The sequence below is a fragment of the Mauremys reevesii genome, linkage group 6 (assembly GCF_016161935.1).
Source record: "Mauremys reevesii isolate NIE-2019 linkage group 6, ASM1616193v1, whole genome shotgun sequence".
NCBI lineage: Eukaryota > Metazoa > Chordata > Testudines > Geoemydidae > Mauremys > Mauremys reevesii.
The window spans coordinates 110,586,207-110,609,858 of NC_052628.1; the positions used below are offsets into that span (position 1 = coordinate 110,586,207).

The following is a 23,652-nucleotide window of genomic DNA, read 5'->3' on the forward strand; positions in this document are numbered from 1 at the left end:
GGTGCACAGTATCATAACCACTAGGTGGCAGAGTCTCCAAAGGGACCAGGGCTACTGTTCATAAATACACCTAAGCACTAGTCCCCCAGAAAAAGACAGCATTGTTTATATACAGAACAGTCCTCCCTTCCCTAAATGGACCAGGGTGTATGAGTTCTGGTGTCAATTATAAAATTGAGTTTCTAGGAGCTAAGCCTGCAGCAGAGACAGACTATTTCTGTTTTGTTAAAAGAACGGCCAGCGTTCATCAAGGATAAAATAGAGAGCCAACAATACGAGCGGGAAAATCTTTGCAACATCTGAGAGGTTATTGTAAATGTAAACAAGATCAATGATGGAAAAAATCACCATCAACAAAATAAATTAATAGAGACTTACCAGATTGAAACTGTGCATCATTCATGCTTCTGGCGGAGCTCTTCCTCTGCTTCAGTGTTTCAGAATGTATATCTTCATATCAACCTGAATTAAAAAAAAAAAAAAAAAAAAAGATGACATTAAAGTCTTTAGAGGAAGTAACTTCGGTACCTAGGTCAGAAATCTTCCAGTGCATTAAAGTGACAGTTCATGTTGTTTCTTTCATTATTTTTAAATTTGTGAGGTTGAGTACATAGCACATTTTAGGAAGTGCCCTTAAGCACTCGTCAAACAGCCCAGTATAATCTGTTAAAGTTACATAAAGGGTCTCTCTAATGCTCCTCTACGTACCTATTTTATTAAATAATTGGGGAAGCTTTAGAACTCTTGTATTCTTAGACAGTAGGTGGTAGGACCTGACATTTATGTACTGATGCAGATTATGAGAATAGGTACAGTCCTGGATGCTTCAATTATTTTCCAAAGCCCATATGCTATTACTGTGGACTTCTATATTATGAGGAATGACTTCAAATACAGCTAACTCTGGTGCATTAGCCAACAACCACACTTTTCTTTTTGAGCAACTAAATAAAGAGCATCAGAGATCTGAAGATACAAGAGTCAGAGATTGCTCACTAAAAATGTTCTGTCTTTAAGGTGTATCAAATTTTGTAGTTTTCTCTACTCTAATTGGAAGTAGCAGCACACTAAGGGCTAAATTGAGGATGTGGATGTTCTTTGGACTTTCTGAGTTGGAGGTGCTGGAAGAGTGAGGGAAGGAGGGAAGATATCTAGTGGTTAGGGCAGTAGCCTATGACTATGGAGACCTGATTTCTATTCCCTGCTCTGCAACAGATTATCTATGTGACCTTGGGCAAGTCACTGTTTCTCTCCGTGCTTCAGTTCCTCATCTCTAGCGGGAGGGTAATAACACTTCCCTATTTCACAGGGATGTTGGGAGGATACATACATTAGAGTGTGATGTGTTCATATACCGCTGTGACAGGAGCCTTTTAAATATAATAGATCAATCAATCCAATCTGGAACATAAAACCACAAGAGGGTATCCTTTCAGCCTAAGTAAAGGGTGGCTGGTTTTCAAAGCCCAAATACTTAAAAAAATGGTTTCCTCCTTTCAATGGGTTTGAGCCTGCTGTTGTATTTCCTGGCTGTTTTCTTCTGTGCACTCAAAGGTTTGAGTTTTAGCTCCTGGATACTTTTTTCCAGCATAATACTGCATATTGATCAACTGGACATGAATTTTAATGTCATTACAGTATTGCAAGCTGGACTGAGGGAACCATTGTGTAACCTGAAGATAAGTAGAACCACATACTTCGGTGGGTATTTGAGTACATTTGGGAGCTTTGGCATGTAGAGCAGGTTGATTAGGGTGGGTTAGGAAAATAGAATGGGTTTGTGTTCTACATAGGAATAACAATGGCACTTGCAATGTCCTAGTACTGTAACCTGTGTTACATCTAGTATATTCATCTCCCTTCATTGTACTGTCACAAACTGACCTGAGAGCAAAATTGCAAGAACTCTACTGCATTGATCATACCACCCTTACTTATTTGAATGGGATTATTTGTGGAGTAGATTGTTCCTGAAGATGAATAGAAGTGGCACTGGTGCTATATTAATCTTGCATCTCTAGGAGTCAGATTCTCCCTCCTTCCCTCATGGAAACTGGTACCTTACTCCTCATGTAATATCACTGAATTCAAATCCATCATTCACCCTGCGTAAATAATCTGGTCCAAAGCCATTTTGAGTGGCTGCCTCCTCCCTAAGGCTTATATTGTGATGCCATCATTCACAGAGTAGTAGCATACGCCTTCTGTAGTCCCATCCTATTGACTTCAGTGGGGCTATGTGTTCAGTAGGATGATATTGCTGTGATTAAACTGGGTGAAATTTTACTGATGAAACATTTTTCCCCCCTCACCAAAAAATAGCAAATTTGGACTGAGCAAAACATGTCACAAATTTATGTCAATTTCAGCAATCTGTTTAGTTTGAATAAAAAAAATCAAAACATTCTTATTTAGGGGGGCTACATTCACAAGGGGATTCTCTCTGGCCCATTGACCATTTAAGTATTTCTACAAAATGGAACGGTGTCAACAGGAGAGATTGAGAGAAGCCTATTCCAAAATAGCCTATAGCCTGGTAGTTAGCATGCTTATCCAAGAGGGGGACACCCCTGTTCCAGTCCCTGTTCCAAGGACAGTATCATTATTTATACAAAATGGAGCAGCTTCAATAGTACAGCTTGAGAAAGACCCACCCCAGAATACCCACATGCTGGTGCTTAGGCAGTCATCTAGGAGTGGGAGATTTGGGTTCAAGCCCCTTCTCAAGAGCAAGGATTCAAACGGGCACTACCACCACCTCTCTTTTGGCTAATCTAATCCTTCATTTTCTTTGCTTTTATTCAACCTCTCACAATGTTCTGTTCGATCTGAAATGAATTTTTTCTGTCTTTTTCGATTGACTTCAGCGGCCTTTATTTATTTATTTGTTGGAACCGTCAGCAAACCAAAATAATCAGTTATTTGGACAATAAGGCCCTTACTGCACTTGTTATTGGTTCTCTTGATTTTTCAGTGGTTTTATTCTATTCCGCGCTTTTAAAAATAGTTTCCCCTCATCCCCACCCCAGTAGATTTAAATGTTCCCATTGGTAAAGTGCGCTCCAGGTCAGTCACTAGACAGAGGGGCAGATTTTCTCATGCACAAGAGCTGTGCTTGGTGCGGACGGAGAGGAGGAGAGGAGAGGAATGTGTGTTTGGTAGCCATATAATTGGGACCAGAAACTACTAACAGCTCCTGCTGTACAACTTATATTGTGCCACTGACTAAGGGTCATTAATGGACCCTAAGTCAGTGGACGATAGGTGTAGTGGAACAGAGCTCTGCCACAGCTTCTTCCTGGCTCAGTACCTGCACCCGGTGTGGAAGAGGTGCAAATGATGGATGCTCAGCAGTGTCTCAGATGCACCAACAGGAAGTTTCCCTATATAGGAGGAGTTTTCTACTGGCCACCTGTCACTCCATGACAGACCTTTTATGCCATTTGATTGCAGTGAAGGGGCTGTAAATGGTTTTGAGACTCTAGTCCAGGGGCAGGCAAACTTTTTGGTCTGAGGGCCGCATCGGGTTTCGGAAATTATATGGCGGGCCGGTTAGGGGAGGGGGTCGTGGCCTGGCCTCCACCCACTATCCACGCCCCCCGCCCCCCAACAGGACTCCTGCCCCATCCAACCCCCCCGTTCCCTGACATCCCCCCCCGGGACCCCTGTCCCATCCACACACACACCCCCACTCCCTGCCCTCTGACCACCCTTGGACCCCCTGCCCGACTGTTCCCCCTGCCACCCCCTCCAACCCCTCGTCTCCTGCCTGACTGCCCCTCCGGGACCGCTGCCCCATCCAACCACCCCTACTCCCTGTCCCCTGACTGCCCCTGGAACCCCTGCCCCTGACTGCCCTCTGCTGCCCCATCCAACCCCCCTCCTTCATGACTGCCCCTGGGAACCCCTGCCCCCATTCAACCCCCCTGTTCCCCACCCTCTGACTGCCCCTATCCACACCCCCGCCCCCTGACCATCACCCCGAACTCCCCTGCCCCCTATCCAACTCCCCCTGCTCCCTGCCCCCTTACCGCGCTGCCTGGAGCGCCAGTGGCTGGTGGCGCTCCAGCCATGCCACCCGGCTAGAGCCAGCCACACTGTCGCCACCGCGCAGCACAGAGCCCCGGGTCAGGCCGGGCTTTGCAGCTGCGCTGCCCCAGAAGCTCGCAGCCCCGCTGCCCAGAGCATTGCGCCAGCGGCGGAGTGAGCTGAAGTGGGGGGAGAGGAGGAATAGCAAGGGAGGGGCCGGGGGAATAGCAAGGGAGGGGCCGGGGGCAAGCCTCCCGGGCCAGGAGCTCAGGGGCTGGGCAGGACGGTCCGGCAGGCAGGATGTGGCCCGTAGTTTGCCCACCTCTGCTCTAGTCCATGGTTTGGACCTGATTTGAGATATTTTCCCTAATTAATTTTAATATCCCTTTAAAAAACATAATTTCTGAGCTCTAATGTTTTGGAAATAGCTTGTGCAGAATACATTGATTATAAATTACATAATCAGCCATGTATGTTCACTTGCTTTAAATTCATTCTCAACAATGTACGTGTGTATTTTTGCCTTACTGCTATCGCAATTTCAGTGCACACTTGTACTCAAAGAGGGGACAATCCTGGTCTTGCAATTCTATTTTGGAAATGCTTTGGACAACCTTCCATGTCTAGATACTGCTGCTTCTATTTCTGGGTACAACAAATGATTCAGTTGAAATTTTGCCCCAGTCCAAAACAAAAGATATGAAGAAAAGTTATTTCTGAGCAGCTATTTTTGCATCTACCAAACCCAATTTGGTCCTTAGCATAATGATTGATATTTATTAGGCCAATGAACAGTCTGATGTTTTTACATGAGAATCTATTTTTAATAAAATCTACTTGGCTGGGATGTATCAAGTCTGGCAGAATAATTTCCAGTCTGTTTCATGAATGCCTTTGCAAATATTTTACTATCAGTATTAATCAAGGAGACTGGATGAACATATCCACATAATTCAACAGACTTTGCCTTATTTTAATGTTTTAGGAGGCTAGAGAAGATCAGTGTTTAAAGTAATATATTTCCATTAAATACAACATTTTACTCACGAAACCCATGAGGGACTCTCACAACTTATACTGCACAGATTGTGGGCCCCGAAGGACCTTGGAATATTTTACAGAATTCTGGAGAAAGTCTCTGAAGACCATGGGACAAATTAAGTCATGAAAAATTGAAGTGAATGGAAACAGTACATTATGAGTTGGACTGCACACCTAGATGAGGGAGTAACTGCCCTAACCTCACACCCACCTCCAAAATAAAACAACCTACACATACATCCCTAGACATGATCTACAGAATTTGGTCTGAACACACATGAATAAATAAGGGCTACATGCCTGCTTACTCCCGCTCTGGAGCAGGTGGCAAAAACAGATAGAACTTTGGATCCACTCCCATTACTTACTAGTCAGGGGAGGGTTGAAGGTTGGGGTAATTTAGTGCTGGTCTACGCCAGCAATACATTAGCAAATTACTACACCATCACCTCTCTCTCTACCCCTCCCTGGAGCAGAAGGTGACAAATCCTAGCCCTGTACTGATCTAATTTACACATCCTTCAATCCTCTTCACCATTCAATGTATATTAACAAATACCTTTACATTCACACCCACTTGCCAATGTGCAACTTGCACATCCCTTCACACATCACCTCTGAATTTGGCCCACTGAGTTTAAGGGAAGGTAATTTGGTGCAACTCATCTACTGAAAAGCTGGAAGAAAAGGTAATACAGTACCAGGAAAAGCAACTAACAGGTTTATGTTAAAGTGAAAGATGGTCTACTTTAATTTACACCTGCTTAACACCTTGTTATTTCCTTAGGGCTTGGCTACACTTGCGAGTTAGAGCGCATTAAAACAGCCCCAGGTGCCCTAACTCACGACCCGTCCACACTGGCAAGGCACTTAGAGAGCCTGAACTCTGCAGCTGGAGCGCCCCTGGTAATCCACCTCCATGAGAAGCATAACGCTTGGTGTGCCTCAGCTGAAATGCCCAGGCGTCAGTGTGAATGAGGTGTTGCATTAGTGCACTCTGATCGGGCTCTGGAAAGGTCCCACAATCCCCTTAAGTCAAGTGGCCACTCTTGACATTGTTTTGGAATCGCTGCAGGAATGCAGATATGCCCTTTCAAAGCTCCGTTTCTGACAGCTGGCATGCTTATCTGCTCCGGTACAAAGCAAGCCATTACTGTGGAATGCTGTGAGAGAGAGAGAGGCGGGGGAGGGGGGTGTCTGCTGCTGTCTGAACTTGCAAGACAGCATGATGACATGCTCTCAGCCCCACAAAATCCCACTCTCTCTCCCCCCACATACACACAACACCCCCCGTCACACTCCACACGCCCCCCATTTGAAAAGCATGTTGCAGCCACTTGCATGCTGGGATAGCTACCACAATGCACTGCTCTCTGTGGCCATTGCAAGAGCGGCTAATGTGGCCACTCCAGTGCGCTTGCATCTGAAGGTGTGGACATACTGCAGTGCTTTCCCTGCTACGGTCTCTGAGGGCTGGTTTAACTCACAGCACTCTACATCTGCAAGTGTAGCCATGCCCTCAGACTCAACTCTGACTTTTGTGCCACACGTTTCACTGTTATTTAAATGATTTAAGATTTTCTCTTTCTAAACTCAGAATTTGGTCAGAATATTTCAAAGTTCTTCCTTGGAAAATTGGCAAAAATTTTCCCATACATTTTTGTGGGGAAAAAAAAAATCACTCAATTTTTCAACCACTTCACTTGGCATGTTTTAGAATCTTCCAACGTAAGTTCATCTAATAAAACAACATTTCTGACTGGACCTCACACTCCCAATATTGAGCAGATTGTCTTGCAAACATTTTAAAGACCAGCAATGGCAAATGCAGGCTAACATGCTACTAAACCATCAATGATTCTGTCGTGGCAGACTATGGAAGACTCTCTAGTGATCACCTCTTGACTGGGTCTGTCCCTGACACAAAATCTTTAGTTTGCATCCACAGAGAAAGCTATTTTATCTCCATTTGGAAGTGCCGCACTCATGTATAACTGCCTTCCTCCCCATACTTTGACCCAGGAGTCCCAGTTAAACAAGTGGCTTGAACCTTCCTGATGCCCAGTTCAGAGACTGCAAAAAAGGAGGAGGGAGGGAGGCTTGCTCCAGCCAGCCACCAATAAAACAAGCCATCAGCAGATCAGCCCATACATGGTGAGTATCTCCTCCTGGCCCAGTCACTAGAAGGATCCTTTATTGTTATGTGCTTGAAAGCCTTTTCCTCAGGAAGAACTTCCTTCTCCTTACTCTCATCTCAGTACTTGACACAAGCCAGTTTATCAGAGCTGTAAGTGAGCCCAGTTGGTGCAACTCCTAACTCTTCCTGAGCCTACCGTAGCCTTTTCCCTGCCCTCAGGATGCAAGGAGTTTATACGCTCCAGTTCAACGCCTCAAGGGACTGACATGATTCTATCCACTTGTGTGATCCAACCCCAGAATGACATATGAGGAAGGGGCATCTGTAACTGCTGTCACCCTAATGGCATTTTTGATATCCATTTTGAAAAGGAATACTTATTATTTTTGTTCTTGATGCACTTGTGTTTGGTCACTTACTCCATGAGGAGGCGATAGCTTTCCAGAACAAGGAACCAATAAACTGGGGATTTATTACTGGAATGCTCATGGCATCACACTAAAGTGTTAAGAGGTGTCCTTCTGTGGAAAATAACGACAGGATTATTTCCCCTCTTAGCAAAGCTGTCTGGTAGGCATTGGTGTTCAATGAAAGCACAGCCGTAACCAAATTGCTTTTATCTAAGGCATGGACACAATTTTAATTTAGGACTCTGGAACACAGAAAGGGGGAGGGTTCTTTGTGGGGGAGGGGGAGAGAAGGTTAAGAAGAATCACATACATCTTTCCAAAGAAAATACTTTGGCAATTTGCTTCTTAATGTCAATTTTTGGCCTGATGGGTTACTTATTTTACTTAGTTTAAATGAGTTTTCCTTGGCTCCCTTTTTTTGCAGTGTTATTTAGTTATTCATGGATGAGTATACAACTCAGCACCTTTGTCTGCCTCCTCTCTCCCTTATTTTAGGGTGACCAGATGTCCCGATTTTATGGGGACAGTCCCGATTTTTGGGACTTTTTCTTATATAGATTCCTATTACCCCCCACTCCCTGTTCCGATGTTTCACATGTGCTGTCTGGTCACCCTACCTTATTTACATTTTATGGTATTTTAGGTACATTTCAATGGCTAAAATGGATTCCCAGACTAAAATACGTAACCTAATTCTAATTCTGCCATCCTTAATTAAACTTTCTTTTCAAGAAGTCCCATCAGTTCTGAAGAGCTATTTTTTGACTTGGTCACCATGCCCTGGTAAAGGAATAGGAATAAGAGGAGTAAGAATCCCCCCGTTGTGTAGCATATCCAGACCTTGGGTCCTGGCACTCAGGGGTGTGTGCCCACGTACCACCACTACTCCCAAAGGTCTGGGGACAGGGTGGTGTGGGAAATGTCATCCCACAGGTCAGCAGCATGTTACTTCCCCGCTCCCTCATGCAAGGGCGACAGGGAGGGAACTGCGACTCAAGAACCACAATTCCTTCCCCCTGGTGTGTTCCTGGGGCAACACAGCAATGCATTTCCCCTTTCTCTGCTCTTTGTAGAAGAGCCACGATATGGTCCAGAAGAGAAAATGAGAATAACCAAAGCCAAACAGCTTATAGACTGGTAAAGGGGGGCGAGCCAGTGTTATTGTTTCCAATTACTTAAATAAAACATCCTGTAAAGGTCAGTCTTGCTAGTAGTTCTGTAATTCTTCCATAGGAGTCATTCCAAAAGAAGTATGCAGCAGTAAGGCTTGAATTTAAATAAAACCGTGTCTCTTGTTTTCATATGAAGGAGAATGGGGGTGCCAATGTGGCATAGTAGGACTTAATTTTTTCTCCCTAAAGTGGAAAGAGGCAAACACAGATCTACACTAGCCAGTTATGTTTCAGGCTTCCATTTTAGTAATGCAAAGGGCATTTCTGCAAACAAGTCTCTGGTTTGGAACCAAGACATCTATACACAACTTTTTTCCCATTTCGCTCCAGTGAATTTAGGGCTCAGAAGCCATGTCACACATTTTACCAGAAGAACCAGAATCTGATACCTTTACTCATTCACTACATTACTTCAGCAGTAGTCCCATTTATTTCATTATTCCAAATTCCCAGAGGAAGGCACTAATTCAGTGTGATCAAGGGTGTCGGAATCTGGTTTTAAATGCATGCAGTGCAGAGACCTAGATTGTGCCTGCAGGAAAAGCAGCCATCACAAGTAGATTAACAATGAAAATACTAAGTAACCAGTTAACAAATTCTGCATACATCTGCTGCCTTTCCCCCGGGAATCTTCCCATTTAGCTGAAAATAAATAAATCTTAGCTGGTTTGTCAAAATACGTGCATGCAATAGAGCAGGCTGCTACCCAGCACAAAAAATCATTCTGATTACATTAAATATAAATGTTCCTGTCTCAAGCAGGAAGCTAAGCAAATGTTTGCTCTAGCTACAGCTGGTTAGTGAAAGACCCATTTATGACTCAAGTGATGATCAAACTGGAATTGGGGGAGGGGGAAAATATTTTCCATGAATGATCAAGTTTAGGTAGCTAGTGAATTTCTAGCAAAAGGACATAAGGATTGAAGGTGCTGAGCATCCAAAACTCCAATCTACTTCAAGAGGGACTGAAGTCTCAGTACCTGGCAGGATGAAATCCATTGTTTACAAGCTCTAGTCAGATTGGCAGGATTTCTCACAGGTATTCAGCTAGGTTTTTCAGCAGCAGAAATGTTATCACATTAGAATTCAGAAATGCAGCAACCTTTTACTAGTTTTACTTTCTAACTTGAAAAAGTCCAGCACTATATCATATGGCAAAGTTGCTGTTAAAATATGCAATTTTGGAGCAAGCAGTTCACAGAAATGACTACTTCAGGTATCAGGGTTTTGGTACATTCACGTGGGAAAATAAAGAAGAAACCTCTGAAAAGCAGACCTTTTAGGAACAGCTTCTGAGAGTGACGTGCTACCAGACCTTTAGACATCTGGATTTATTTAATATATACAAGTTTTCATTGGAATTAAGATTGTTTCTCTTTAAAACCATTATCACCCCAACAGACTACACCCCGCACCACAAAGATGCTCCCAGAAATTCACATCTGCAGAGCAATGGACTGTCTGTTGATAAAGTGCTTTTTTGTGTACTACAGGCATTTTGGAAATAGCTTTTGGATCAAACTAAATGAGTTCCTGTATAAATAAAGAACCTGAGAAATTGCAGCAGGCACTCAGCAAGATATTGGTGTGACAGCTAGACAGATGCAGCGTGACCCACTGCAATTGATGTTTTATATTGAGTGCAGGGTCTAATAAAATGAGTTCCACCATGGAGCTTCTGTGCCCACTGAAATCTGTATTAAACCTCCAATATGAGTTTTGACTGTTGCTGTTGGAGGGGAAGATGGGGGAAGACAGAAACAAAAGCGCCTGGAACAGTTGTCTGAGTAATCTCTGAACTTCCAGCAACCATCTTAAATACACACTTGCTATTCTAATCAAGTTTAGAGGTGAAATAGCATTTGTATTGTACATGTTGCCTGTCTCCGTAAATTATTTCACAACCCACTGAAACAAAACATACAGCATTTCTGTTAAAAACCTCAGCTCCCTTCTGCTTATCCTGCAAGTCTAACCAAATTGGGGCTACGTGAGATCTCTGCAACCCGTTTTCTAAGTAAGGGCATTATTTATATCCACAGAAACATTTGTTCCTTTACTCAGGAATATGCTAAGAGACCATTGCAAAGGCAGCAAAACATTTTCTGCAAATTCTTGAGATGGTGACATTTGGGGTGTTCATTGGACTGTTTGATGAGCAGGCCTTCACCTCACTTCTGCCTCTGGGGAAAAGATAGATGGAATTGCTAGATGGAGAATTTCTCTCTCTCGCACTCTACACATTCACATTGCCAATTAGTTCAATGCAGGAAATAAGTCTTCCATGCATTTACGGTATATATTTTTCATCTCTGTCTCTGGCTGGTATTTCCCAGGGTGGAGGATCTTATAACGGTCTACGGTATCTTTACAAGCACTCTTCTTCAGGGATGCACTTAGGCTGTTAGCTGGCTTAATCTGCCCGAGTATGATTCTCTGAGCATACTCCCCAATTGATGCTAAGTTGTTACTGTTTGTGTTGAAGTTGTGCTTATTTCATAAACAGAGTAATCTGAGAAATTAATCACATTTAATTAAACTAGCTTAAAATGACATGAGATAAGGTTATAGTATTATAGTTATAACTATGCTAGTTACAATTATAGTAATAAGAATAGTACTTTGAACTTGAATAGAACCTTTCATCTGAGGATCTCAAATCCCCTTTCAGACATGGATTACTGTAACATAGCCTCCCGTTGCTTCCTTCCCATTCCTTCAAGCGATGTTCCATACTCTTCTACTCCCTCTCTAGCTATGTAGCTGCCCTCTGCTACCCCTCACAATCCTCTCTCTCATTCTGATACCTCACTCTCTTATCACCACCAGGGGCGGCTCTAGGCACCAGCAAAACAAGCTGGTGCCTAGGGCGGCAAAATCTAGGGGGTGGCAAAAGGCTGGGGCCCCAGCTCATCCTGCCGCTGCGAGCCGAGGAGCGGCCCGTCCCCTGTTGCCGGGGGGGCGGCAGGCTGGGCCGGGGGACCTGCCGCAGTCATGCCTGTGGAGGGGGCGCTCGTCCCGCAGCTCGGCTGGACCTCCCACAGGCATGACTGCGGCAGCTCAAGCGGAGCCGCCGGACCCGCAAACCGTCCGCAGCCGCGGGAGGTCCAGCCGAGCCACGCGGGACCAGCGGTCCCTCTGCAGTCATGCCCGCGGGAGGTCCGCGGCTCCGGGGCGCCTCCCGCGCATGACTGCTTGGGGCGGCCAAAAAGGTAGAGCCGCCCCTGATCACCACAATCTCCCCAACCTCAAGTTCAAGTTTATACTTGTTTTCAAGATCTTGCATAAATTCTGCCCTTCCCTGTTTATAAGTGCATGTCTCTCTCTCCCTAGAGTTCTACCTACAATGCCAGCCTTGACATGCTGTTTGTCCTTAACTCCAACAAAGTCTTCACACTTTCTCCCATGCTGCCCCTCTAACACAGGGTGTATACGATACTGGCATAGCTATATAGGGTAACTTGGAATTGTGTATAGGACCGGAAAGTCAGACTACTTTTATTTAGGCACCAAAATATAGATTTTGGTGCCTAAAGGCTCAGTCACATGAGGTGAGCATTCTGGCCCTGAGCCAGCAAAACACATAAGCATGTGTGACTTTGAGCATGCAGTTGTGTGGTGGGGGGCAGATAACCACACAACTGCTACCCTGGGGTTCTTACACTTTTTCTGAAGCATCTGGCACTGCCACTGTCAGAGACAGGATACAAGACAAGATGGCCCTCCAGTGTGATCCAGTCTGGCACTTCTTAGGTTCTTAGAAGTTGATTCCAGTTCATTTGCTAGTGAATAATTATGTTCATAACCCCCCGCACTAGCCACCAACACAACTGGCAACTTGGAGAGCACACACTGCAGAGAAGCCAAGAATTAAATGGCCAGGAGATTGAACTACCCTGCATGCTATTTGCTACCTAAACAGCTTCCTGTGGAAAAGAGTTCCACAGTCTCATTACACATAGTGACAAAAGGCATTTCCTTTTATCAGTTTTGAGTTTGCCACCTGTTACTTTCATTGAATTTCTCCTTGTTCTCATGTTATAAGAAAGAAGTCCTCAATCTACCTCCTCTATACCATTTATTATTTTATATATATAATCTCTCCAAGGTAAACAATCTCAGTTTTTCATCTCTCTTTGTACACGTTTTTTCATGTCCCTAATCATTCTCACAGCCCTTCTCTGAACCCTTTCTAATTTCTCAATAGAACTGAATTTACTTTAACTAATCCCCCAAACAGCTTTCATAGTAGACTAATGCACCAGGGCAAGAGATAAACCAGTTGGCTAGAGCTGAAAGGCTCTGTATATCATTGTCAATCATCCCCTGAGCCATCCAGTCCCCCTATTTCACAACAGATGAACTCACATTTTAACAAAACAACTACTCCCACACTGAAACCTTGTTTGCCAAGTTCCAGAGACAAGTAAATAAATAAAAACCCTTGAAAAACAGAAACTTTAACAATAGCAATGCTAACAGCAATTACAGGAATAGTACAGTGAGCCTGAATACATACTTACCACACACGTACGTGCGTGTGAAGCTTAGTCCTTGCAAACACAGGGCTTTTCAATTCTGAGCTGTCAGAACGTTGTACTTGTTCACCAAAATACGTTAGTGGGAGTTTATACACACGTGCACATTTAGGTAGAGCTGGGAAAATACAACATTTGAAGGGTCTAGAATATTAAGGGAAACGTTAATGAAATCCCCATGACATTGCAGAGGGAAGCCAAAGATTATCAGAAAAGTTATGACAAAGTAATACATGTCATGATCATATTATCTCTAATTCAGAACACTTGTGCATGACAACATTTTGGTGGTACTACTGCTTCAGTGATTCACATTACTTTCCTTTTTCCTAAGAAAACTGAAACTTGTTCAGCTAGGAAGCTCGAGGGCTAATTGGCTTGAACCTCTGAGACCATGATTTATGTTCCAAGTTCAGTACTTTAAAATCAGTATGCCTAAGAAAATGACTATATCGAAGGCAAAATTTCTGTGCGCTAAATAAAACTCCAAGGCTGAAGGAATATCTACATATCCGAGTTGCCAATCACCCTAAATCGGAGGTAGTACAGGAAGGGATTTTACAATGCCCACAGTAGGAAGGTAGATTATGTTAGAAATCCAAAGGCTCAGGTTCAGAGGAAGAGACTCACTGAACTGCATAGAGTATGCTATCTTTCACCATGACCAGAGGAGGACCTACCATTGTGTTAACCGAGAACCCCCTGTCTCCACTCAGAAAAAACAAAGGTATAAAATCAGTATAAAAGAAATTTGCCTTCATTCCAATTCTGTGCACCACTTCCATCTGTTAATTTAATGGAATAGCTTTTCTAGATGAAGGCTCCATGCCAGGTCAGCTGCTTTAATGCCCCACGTGTGCACAATCCAAGAAGCGACTTCAAAACAGCAATAGCATTTCAATGAACAGCTCAAATGCTATAACACACCAGTGAAAGGCACTTTCAAAAAAATGCCTTTATTCAAAGAGCAAAGTAAGTTACAACGACCCAGCAAAAGTTTAGAACTAGAGTCCCCCCCACTCTAATCACAGTATTCAGTGATCCCAGGTTTCTTGCTGTTTTCCAGGGATGGGGGTTCTCCAGGATCCTTGGAACGCCACAATGAAGTTTGTGCCACAATACATCATCTTTGCCTCACAATCAGAGTGGTAGGAAATAAAACCATTTTAGTTCATACAGGTGTTGTAAAAATATTTTTTTTGCTTTGCATCTTGGGTTGCACTTTGAGTTTCAGATTCAAGCTACACAAAAATCTCAAAGCAATACTCTGGTGAAACTGCTGATTTTCCCCATATTTCCCTATGCTCCCACAAATCAATAAATAGATACAGATCTGCCCCAATGCCAAAGAGTCAGCTTTAATCCAGCCAATTATTTTGATGCTCAAATAGCCTCTAGATCAGAGATCATTAATGCCACAGAAAATTTTTTATCTGTTCACAAGCCAATTGTGAATAGAAGACTACAGTAACTTGCACAAATGCTAACTGCATCACAACTCTACATTCAAACCCTTGTGTTACTGCCGACACCATTTTTTAGCTAAACAAGTGATTGTAGTTTGTGTTTATAGTGGACAAAATAAACCTTAAACTAAGAAATTAATTAAACAAATAAAATGGCATAGAATTGAATGGAGTTATTATTCTGATACAGTGCAACAAGGCAATAAACATAGCAGTAAAAAAAAAAACCTTAATACACAAGCATAGCTTTCTAGTGCCATAAAATGTACTTTCAAGAGAGTAGCACATTACGGTTTAAGTGAAGCTCTTCATTAGATAGTGTGAGAAAATGAGGCATGAAAGGAAGATAGAAAAGCCTTCTTAATAGTTCCTGTGCAGATAATGTAGGCCAAAGACAATCAATAGCCATGCCTCATTTATTTTATGTCTTTGAACACTTGGAAGCAAAATGTTAGTGTATGCTCTTGTTGGGAACCTCAGCTTTGCATTAGTATTGAAAAAATGGATTTGCATATTATGATGTAATTTACACAAACTTCTATTCAAATGACAGGTTGTTATTGTTAACTAATATGGAAAGCAACACCTACTGTATTATTCTAGATTCATTACAAATCACTTCATGGAGCCATCAGAAATTTTACTAATTTACTAAGTCAACAAAATGACCCAAACAATCAATATGAAGGTTCATAAACGCATTATGAAATCACATTAAATGTACATTAAGAGTCACATAAAATGCCCTATTAAAAAAAACTCACTTGTTACAAACTGTACAACTCGTTCTGATATCAGCAGATTGAAAAGGTATGCTTTCAAATGCATTTTATTTATGATGCTTTTAACAGTTAGTGTCCACTGACAATTTTTTTTGCTACGTCTAAATATTGTAGCTTGTGACTGTTATATCACTGTCTGGCCTCAATTACATACCATCTTCAGCTATTATTATTGGAGCAAAACAGTAGTGACTATGACCTGAGCTCAGAGCAACATGGAAGAAAAACTAATATTCAGCACAAATATTGAGGGGAAGGACACACCTCTGGTAAATGCTTAATGCTGGTATTTTAAAAAAAAATGAATCCAACAATGTAAGTAATCAGGTTTGAACTATTTAATGTCAAGTTTGAAACAGAATAGTTCTGCCATATATAAATCCGGATTTCTACTAATATCAGACCCATTAGGAAAAGGCTAGAGAGTTCAATGGTCCAGTAAAACAATATATAACTCAGACTTTCATGTCCCCTCTCTAGCCCCAAACTCTCATAAAAGAGCTCTGAATTGGGTAGAGGGAACTGCAGGCCTGATCCTGCAAATCCTTGCCTGAATATTCCTTACTTCTGAGAGTAACATCGTGGAATTCAATGCTGTAACTTGCTGATAACCAACATTACCATAATTCCTCAAGAAAGACAATCATTGAAGTTTATTTACCTGGTAATTTACGCAAAGTGAGGTCTGGGTTTGATCTATTATTGTACAGAAAGAAAGATTAAATACAGCAGCATTTATGCTTACATAGGGTAAGCAATGTTCAGACACAAAGGTTTAATGTTATTTTAACTTGTGCGTGATTCCATCAGGCAATCTTAGAATCAGTAAAAAAAGCTGCTGCAACTAAGTGGAATGGCTTCTCCAGATACAGCATGATGGTTGCCTTTCCAGGGATTGAATCAGGGACCTTCAGAACTAGAAAGACTGAAACACTACAGCTTGAGCTAAAGAATCTAACAGCCTCACATCCTCTGTGGATGAGACAGAGGGGGACATGCAACACACACAGCCCAGACTACGGGACTGTATCCGATGGTTATCACAGTCTAATGCAGAGATGGAGAAATGACACCATTGTGCAATCTGCCATTAAAATGAATCTGATACAACTCCCTTTTTTGCCTATTAGATTTTTCAGATCTCGTCTATCTCTAAGAGAACTCATTGTCCTAAATGACCTAAATTCTCTCTCTGAAGGTAATGGCACCGGATAACAATGTGCTCCCCATGATAGGATGTGAATGATGTTGGGAAGTATATAACAGCAGTAACCAGTTCCTGTAGGCTGTTGCTACAGACAAGGAATAGAATTCATTCCCCCAGAAAACACTATTGTAATGCTACATAATATATATTAATACAGTCGCTCAGCAGGTATCACTGTGGTAGGACGAGTATAGGCACAGTCAAAAAGTAATAACTATGTACTTTAAATCAAACAAGCTCTGTTTGTTAAGAAACAACAAAGCCGGTGTAGTTACCGCAACTATTCTGTTTTAAGCATAATTTTATAAAGATTTATGCTTAATGGTGTTAGTAAGGACAGGTGGGTTGGTTGAGGTAAAATGAGATGGTAGCAGCACGGGCTGCAAGATAAAAAATTAACAAACAATTTACAACGTACTGTGCAAACAGTATTTTTCTTGCTTCGCTTTGTCTGCTGGTTTGTGAATGATCAAGATTTACATCCAAGAAGAACAGGGGGAGAAAACCATTCCTCCCGCCACCATGTAGATCAAGAGCAGAGGGGAACAGGAGCAGAAAAACATCACAGGGAGCAGATTTTGAAACAAGAATGCAGTCTTCCTTTTGAAAGAGTCGTGCAAGACAATGAATGGTAGAAAACTAAGCCAAACATGTTACTCCTTGAGCCAAGCTCCTAATTATCTTACCAACATAGACCAGGTTAGTATAGCTCAATGAACAACATATTTGTAACTCTGCAGTCTATCAGCAAATTCCATGGGACTCAGAAGAGATGCCAATTGCAATGCAGTTGTTAAGACAGCATTCAGGTTCATCTCTACGGTGAGGGGACTCCATCCTCACTGTCTCTCCACTCAGTGGTGACAGCGTCTGCTACTGCCCTAACTGCTAGCTCATCATTGGCTGGTCCATAACCTGAACTATTCACAGACCCCAGCGCAAGCAACTGGGCTCCATCTTTGAAGCAGGAGGCTGAAACACCTATAGAAATTCTGCTGTTCATAGAAAAGCTGGTCAGCTGAATTTGGGTTATGTTTGCCCCTTCTTCCCTCTCCCCCCAACAGAACCCCCCCCCATCTCCATGCATCCGACGAAGTGGCTATTCACCCACGAAAGCTCATGCTCCAATACATCTGTTAGTCTATAAGGTGCCACAGGACTCTTTGCTGCTTTTACCTATCTCTTTAAGCACTCTCCAAATCTGTACACTGGTCCTGTGATCAAGATGGCCAGGAACCAGTGAAAACTTGGGGTGGGAGCGTGGTGAAAAGTTGTTTTGCAGACCCATCCAAAAATGCCAAAGCTTTCTATTTGTGACCTCTTCATACCCTTGGAAATGGCTCCTTGCTAAGACAGAAGGGCACAAGATATTTTCCCTAAAGCTGGAAGTGAATGCTCTAATCTCCACATAGCTATAGTACCTTGTGTAATAGGTATAAGAGGACACTATATTCCAAATAGGAGCATGGAAGTGAAACTTTTCTATCATACCCTGTTTGCGCACGTATAGTGAGTAGTGAGTCTCTCTCCAACCATCTCAATGCTCCAGTTCATCTAGAGTAATCAAAGATGTTAAGGTGTATCACAATTAGACATAAGACTCCCAGACCTAGTTGTAGTGGAGATTATCTGTCTAGGTTACTGAGATTCCCCCCCCCCCCATCCTGGCATCTCTCTCTCTCACACACAGAGTCACATGGCTAATGGTGAGAATTAAAAGCATGTTGGCTCTTGTGTGTAAATCCTAAGGTTACAAAATGTCAGTATAGAGGGAGGCATGATGTACAGTGAAGACATCCATAAATGACAGCATTAGCACCAGTTTATGTGATACATTAACATAGCTTAATCCTTTGCCACAAGCCGTCAGCTCCAGTGGAAAAAAATGACAAAGTAACATGGGTCATTAGAGAGAATTTGGAGAAATTCACTCAAGGGGCTTATAGTTAACATGTGTCACCACTTTGACCTCACCATCTGTCTCTCTCTTTGTCCTTAACACAGTAGTTGTCTGTCTGTTATTTAAATCCTGTCTAAATGGATCTCCATTCCCTCATAACACCACATATCTGACAGATCTTCAAGTCTGAGGGAATACAAAGCCTTCTGTGAAGGGCATGGTTTCTAGTAGTAGATAGCAGTTTTGGGTAGGGTTTTCCAAAGCACTCAGCAATGGCCTAACTCTGCTCCCTTTGAAGTCCATGGGAATTTTTCTATTGACTTTAATGGAAGCCGACTGAGCAATGCTCAGCACTTCTTAAAATCCCACACTTGCTATTTAGTTTGAATAAAGTTACTAGTCTCTATGGCGGCTGAACCATATCTAGGGGAGACAACACAAAATTGTCTTTTTGTGAGTTTCATTCACTGAGATAAGGAAAGTTTTTGAACTTTGGGATAACCTAGGAGACGAACCCATGCATACATTGGAAAATTCTATTCTGAGACATTGCTACCATTGGTGAAGGAGATTGTCAAAATTTCCCCACACAAGCATAGGTTGTCAGTAGGTCTTAAATAAGCAACTTTATACTCTTACTCTAGAAACCACTCTTGATTATGAGAGCATTACCAGTTATCACCCTTTCTGTCTAATATCCTATAATATCCTGTATTTAGGGAGGCTTAATGAGAAACTGTGGTGAAGCAATGCTGATAATACCTCCCATTCACATGATCCCTGTCAATCTAGTTATTGTTTGGCACTAGTCTTGTTAGCTGATGGTCTCCTTTTTACAATGGACAAAGTGTCCATGCTGTTTCTTTTAAACACTGCCAATTGCCTTTGACAATAATGGCCAAGAGATAGGATTGAAAGCTGCCAAGAACTGGGTAGGGATAGATGAGGTTATTCTTGAATGAGAACCCAGTCAGTAGTACAGGGTCATTGTTCATCTGCTCCGTGGACTCTCTCATAGAGATTCCTGCAAGGTTCTATTCCACCACCCATCCTGTTTAACATCTATGTGATGCCTTTATATCATGTAATGAAATGATGCAGGTTACTATGCCTTCAACATGTCAATGACACTCAGATTTACCTCACTAGACCAGGATGGAGCAGGGTTGGCTTTCTGAGATTAGAATGGGGTTTGGAAAAGAGCCAGTTGACAGAGTCTGAACCCAAACAAAGTACTGTTGATAAATTGGGGAAAAGGGGGAATAGAGGAAGCAACAGACCCAGTATCCCCCCCCCCAATTCTTCTGAGGGAGTCTACATAATGCATAGCCAGAAGATTGCAACCTTTTCTCTCAGATATGGAAGCCTTTGTCACTTCCAGAGTGGACTGTCTTTGTTCAAGAGAGCTCAAATTTTTGACCTTCCAGGTGTACTGTAAAACCCACTTTTTTTGACCAGGCATCTGGGGATGGCTACAGTGACAAGGGTGGGAATGTGAGAGGAATGGAGATTTTGATTGGTCATATTTTCTTGAGGATTGGTGGTTGTCAGAGAATCTAGTGGAGGAACTGCTGGCACTGTGATTTTGTAATGATTTTTGCAGTGTAATTTCAATTGATCACATTTGTCCTTAGATGCTGCGTACTGCATCACTGAAGCTATTGAAATCCAGATAAATAAATATTGATGCAATGCACACTATAACTAACGACCACTGTGAAGCTTCAGCTGACACAAACTGTTGCTGCTAACTTATTTAGTGCTGCTTCCTGGAGGAAACACCCTATACCCATGTACCTCATTCTTCACTGGCTTTCCTTTTGCTTTTAGGGTGCAATTCTAGCTTTTGATGTCAACATATAAAGTCACAATGGTTTAGGTATTTGATACCTTAGACACCACAGGTAGTTGAAGGTCTTGAGCTAACTGGCTTGATCCTACTCCCATTGAAATACATGACAAAACTCCCATTCACTGCACTGGTGCAGGCTCTAAAATATAGACTCCCCTTCAGACAACTTAGCTTGCACAAGGAGACAGTTGGTAGGGAACTCAGCTTTGGAAATCATTTTGCTCTACCAGAACATGAATCTATTGACCTTCAGGGTTGTGGCGTGGCAGGGCTTCGCCCCAGATTCCAAGTGTACAGTGCCATGTCCTGTCTTCTTTGAGAAGGTTTGTCGTTCAAACATAAGCAAAAAAACCCAAATAAAAACAGTTTCTCAGCTCACCCTTTGTCCTAGGTTTTTGCAGCCTCTGCTTCCAGGAGTCTCTAATCATCCTGCTCCTTGCAGCTTCCCTGTCCCAGCCACTTTTCTTCTCAACCAGTCCTTATTCAGCCAGCTCTGCTCTCAGGACAGTCTTCCTGGTCATCTAGCCCCAGGAATCCACCACAACTCTGCTCCTCTGTGGTTTCTCTCTCCGGGCAAAGCCTTTCCCAATAACTCCTCCTCTTCCTTTTCTCTGACAGGCCCAGGGGTAGTCCTGCCCCTCTTAAATTGTCTCAACTGGGCCCACCTGTTCTGACACAGGGGCCCTGGGCCTGGTCTGTTCACTGGGATCAGCTACCCTTGTGACAAGGGTACATTGCAAAGCTTATCTCCCAGGCACCCTCTGAGGAGAGGTGTGGGGGAAGTGTCCCAGCCTTGGTGGTTAGAGGATTTTAACTGACATTGGTTCACCTCAAGTTCATATAGAGAAAGCTACTCACAAATTTTCAAAGTTTGAAATTTCAATGGAACTTGAACAAAAATTGTCACTTTTTTAAATCAAAGTTACATCTGAAATAAAATGGTTTTTAATAGATGGCTGCAGGGTGTTCGTACACTACTGAGGGTGTGTGTGAATATCAACTAACCCTAAAAATGCTGGAATGTACTTTCATCAATGACTCTTCTTCATGTCCCATGGAAAAATAAAGGTTACATCCTTCCTTACACTGAGGTTTCATCTGAATTGACTGGTCATCTCCCCTAAAAATTTCCTTTCTTTGGCTGGCTTCTGGATCCATTGCAAGGTCTCTCTGTTTGGGCCCCATACTAGTGATCGTTTTGGGGTTTTCTCACTGGCTTTTCTTTTTTGTAAAATTTCTCTTCCTTGCTCAATTTGGTTTGCATAGACAGTAGCTCTGGGCACTCAGCCCAGCATGGTATATTTTTGGTTTACATAACAGTGTCCCAGATACTATTTTTGAGAAGAGCACCTATACACCTATATTACACCTATACACAGGGCAGGGGTATTAAGTTAACATTATGTCAGTCCTACTGGATATTGACTATTTGTGGGATAATTTTGGCTCAAAAGGGATAAGTTTTAAAGCTGTTTTTACATTTTGTGGCTCTTCAGTATAAGGAATCCAGAAACAGAATCAATGGTATAGTGCCATGCTTTCAAAAATAACTATCCCTTTGTCTTTTCTAATTCTAGGGATCTTTAGGTATCACAGTTAGGAGTTTTAAAAGTGTTAGTTAAAGTATAAGCCATAAGCACTGGCAGTCTAAAACTACACTGCATTTGTGGAGAAAGCTATCGCTATGCAGGTGTAGTCGTTCTTTTCAATCCTGACCAATGCTCTTTACATATCAGTCTGGGTTCAGAGAAACCACAGAGCTAACAGTGTTTTGGCAAGGGTCTATGCTGACCTTCTCTTGATGATTCTGAAGAAAGTCTGTATTATGTTGGGTCTCTCTGAAGCTTCTCAGGCTGAATTCACAGACTTTTTGGATCTTTTCCTCTGGCACTTGCTTAAGTTCTTTGCTGAATCAGGGCCTTATGTGGTGGCTCTCTTTCAAGTACCTTTTGTGGGAGTTGTTTCCAGTTCCCACTGAAGCTCATCTATGGTGGTTAGAACACTTTTGTGTTCTTGCATGCGCCAGTGTTTTCCTTTGGAAAATGAGCACATTAAAATGTGAGGTATCTGAGGCAGCACTGCACGGGTGCACACTCAGATGAAGCAGTTACAAAAGTGTTTAGTTTGGAATCTTTGACTGCCTGGGTTTTATACACAAAATACCACCCCGGCTCTTCCTTTCACATATGCCCTCACTGCCTTCTTTCATCATACTCATTGGTCTAAAACATTGTATTATGGACATGCTATTCAACTATAGTAGGTTCTAAAAAGTTTAAGACACCGTTCCCACTGCCTCTGTTAAATAATCTACTGTCATACCTTAGACTCTGCTCTGTCATATCAGTTTTGTGGTTAGCACTTGATTTTAATATCCTAAAGAGTTGCCAGAGTACAGCCAATAATAATGCTTTCCACTTAAATAAGGTAGCACTTTTAATCCACAGATCTCAAATCACTTTACCAAATGCATTGCTATCCTCGACTTAGTTTAGATGCTACTGTAACTGAAATGAAGACAATATGATGATTTTAGCCCCCTTTTCAGACTTTTCAGCAGCTCACCATTGGCTTCATTTAGGAGCAAATGCCCCTTAACATGGCTAAGAACAATTGGTGATTACACCATAAAAACAATTCCAAGGCAAACACTTGAACCTGATAAGAAAGTTGCAACCTTCTCTTATGCTAACATCATCCTCTTCAATATGGCACAATTTCAGCATTTTAAAGAAGTGATTTAATCCTTTCACCTTGGTTATAGTCCCTCCAGAGTCACTTAAACTTATATGTCCACTGTCAGATGCTGCATGTGAAGAAACAGAAAAAAAAATAAAGGAAAAACTAAAACCATTAACATTGATATTAATGCTAGATAGCTGGTAGAAGACAAGAAGTGACCTGATAATGGCTATAAACATCCATACATTCTTAGTTAATACTATTGATTCTAAGTCTGAAAAGAAAACTGCAGAATATTGTGTGTTAGTTGCTGATGATGCCACCCAAGAACAAAGAAATATGCATGAAAAAGAAGAAGTTTTTACTATTTGGTCGGACAACAAAAATAAAACAAAACAGGTGAATTTCTAAGATACAATCATATTACCCTTTTGAT

At 42.2% G+C, this 23,652-nt stretch overlaps 1 protein-coding gene across 19 annotated transcripts in view; it reads right to left on the minus strand.

Annotated features, from left to right (window-relative positions):
* The window catches only part of LINGO2 (leucine rich repeat and Ig domain containing 2), a 716,716-nt gene that overhangs the window by 315,417 nt on the left and 377,647 nt on the right, over positions 1–23,652 (minus strand). For 16 of the 19 annotated variants that reach the window (XR_005600176.1, XR_005600174.1, XR_005600175.1 and 13 more), the window contains one exon: positions 379–462. The gene's annotated coding sequence lies outside the window, so the exon portion shown is untranslated. The remainder of the gene's footprint in view (positions 1–378; positions 463–23,652) is intronic. The other 3 variants (XR_005600177.1, XM_039543512.1, XM_039543511.1) reach the window with 1 other exon arrangement.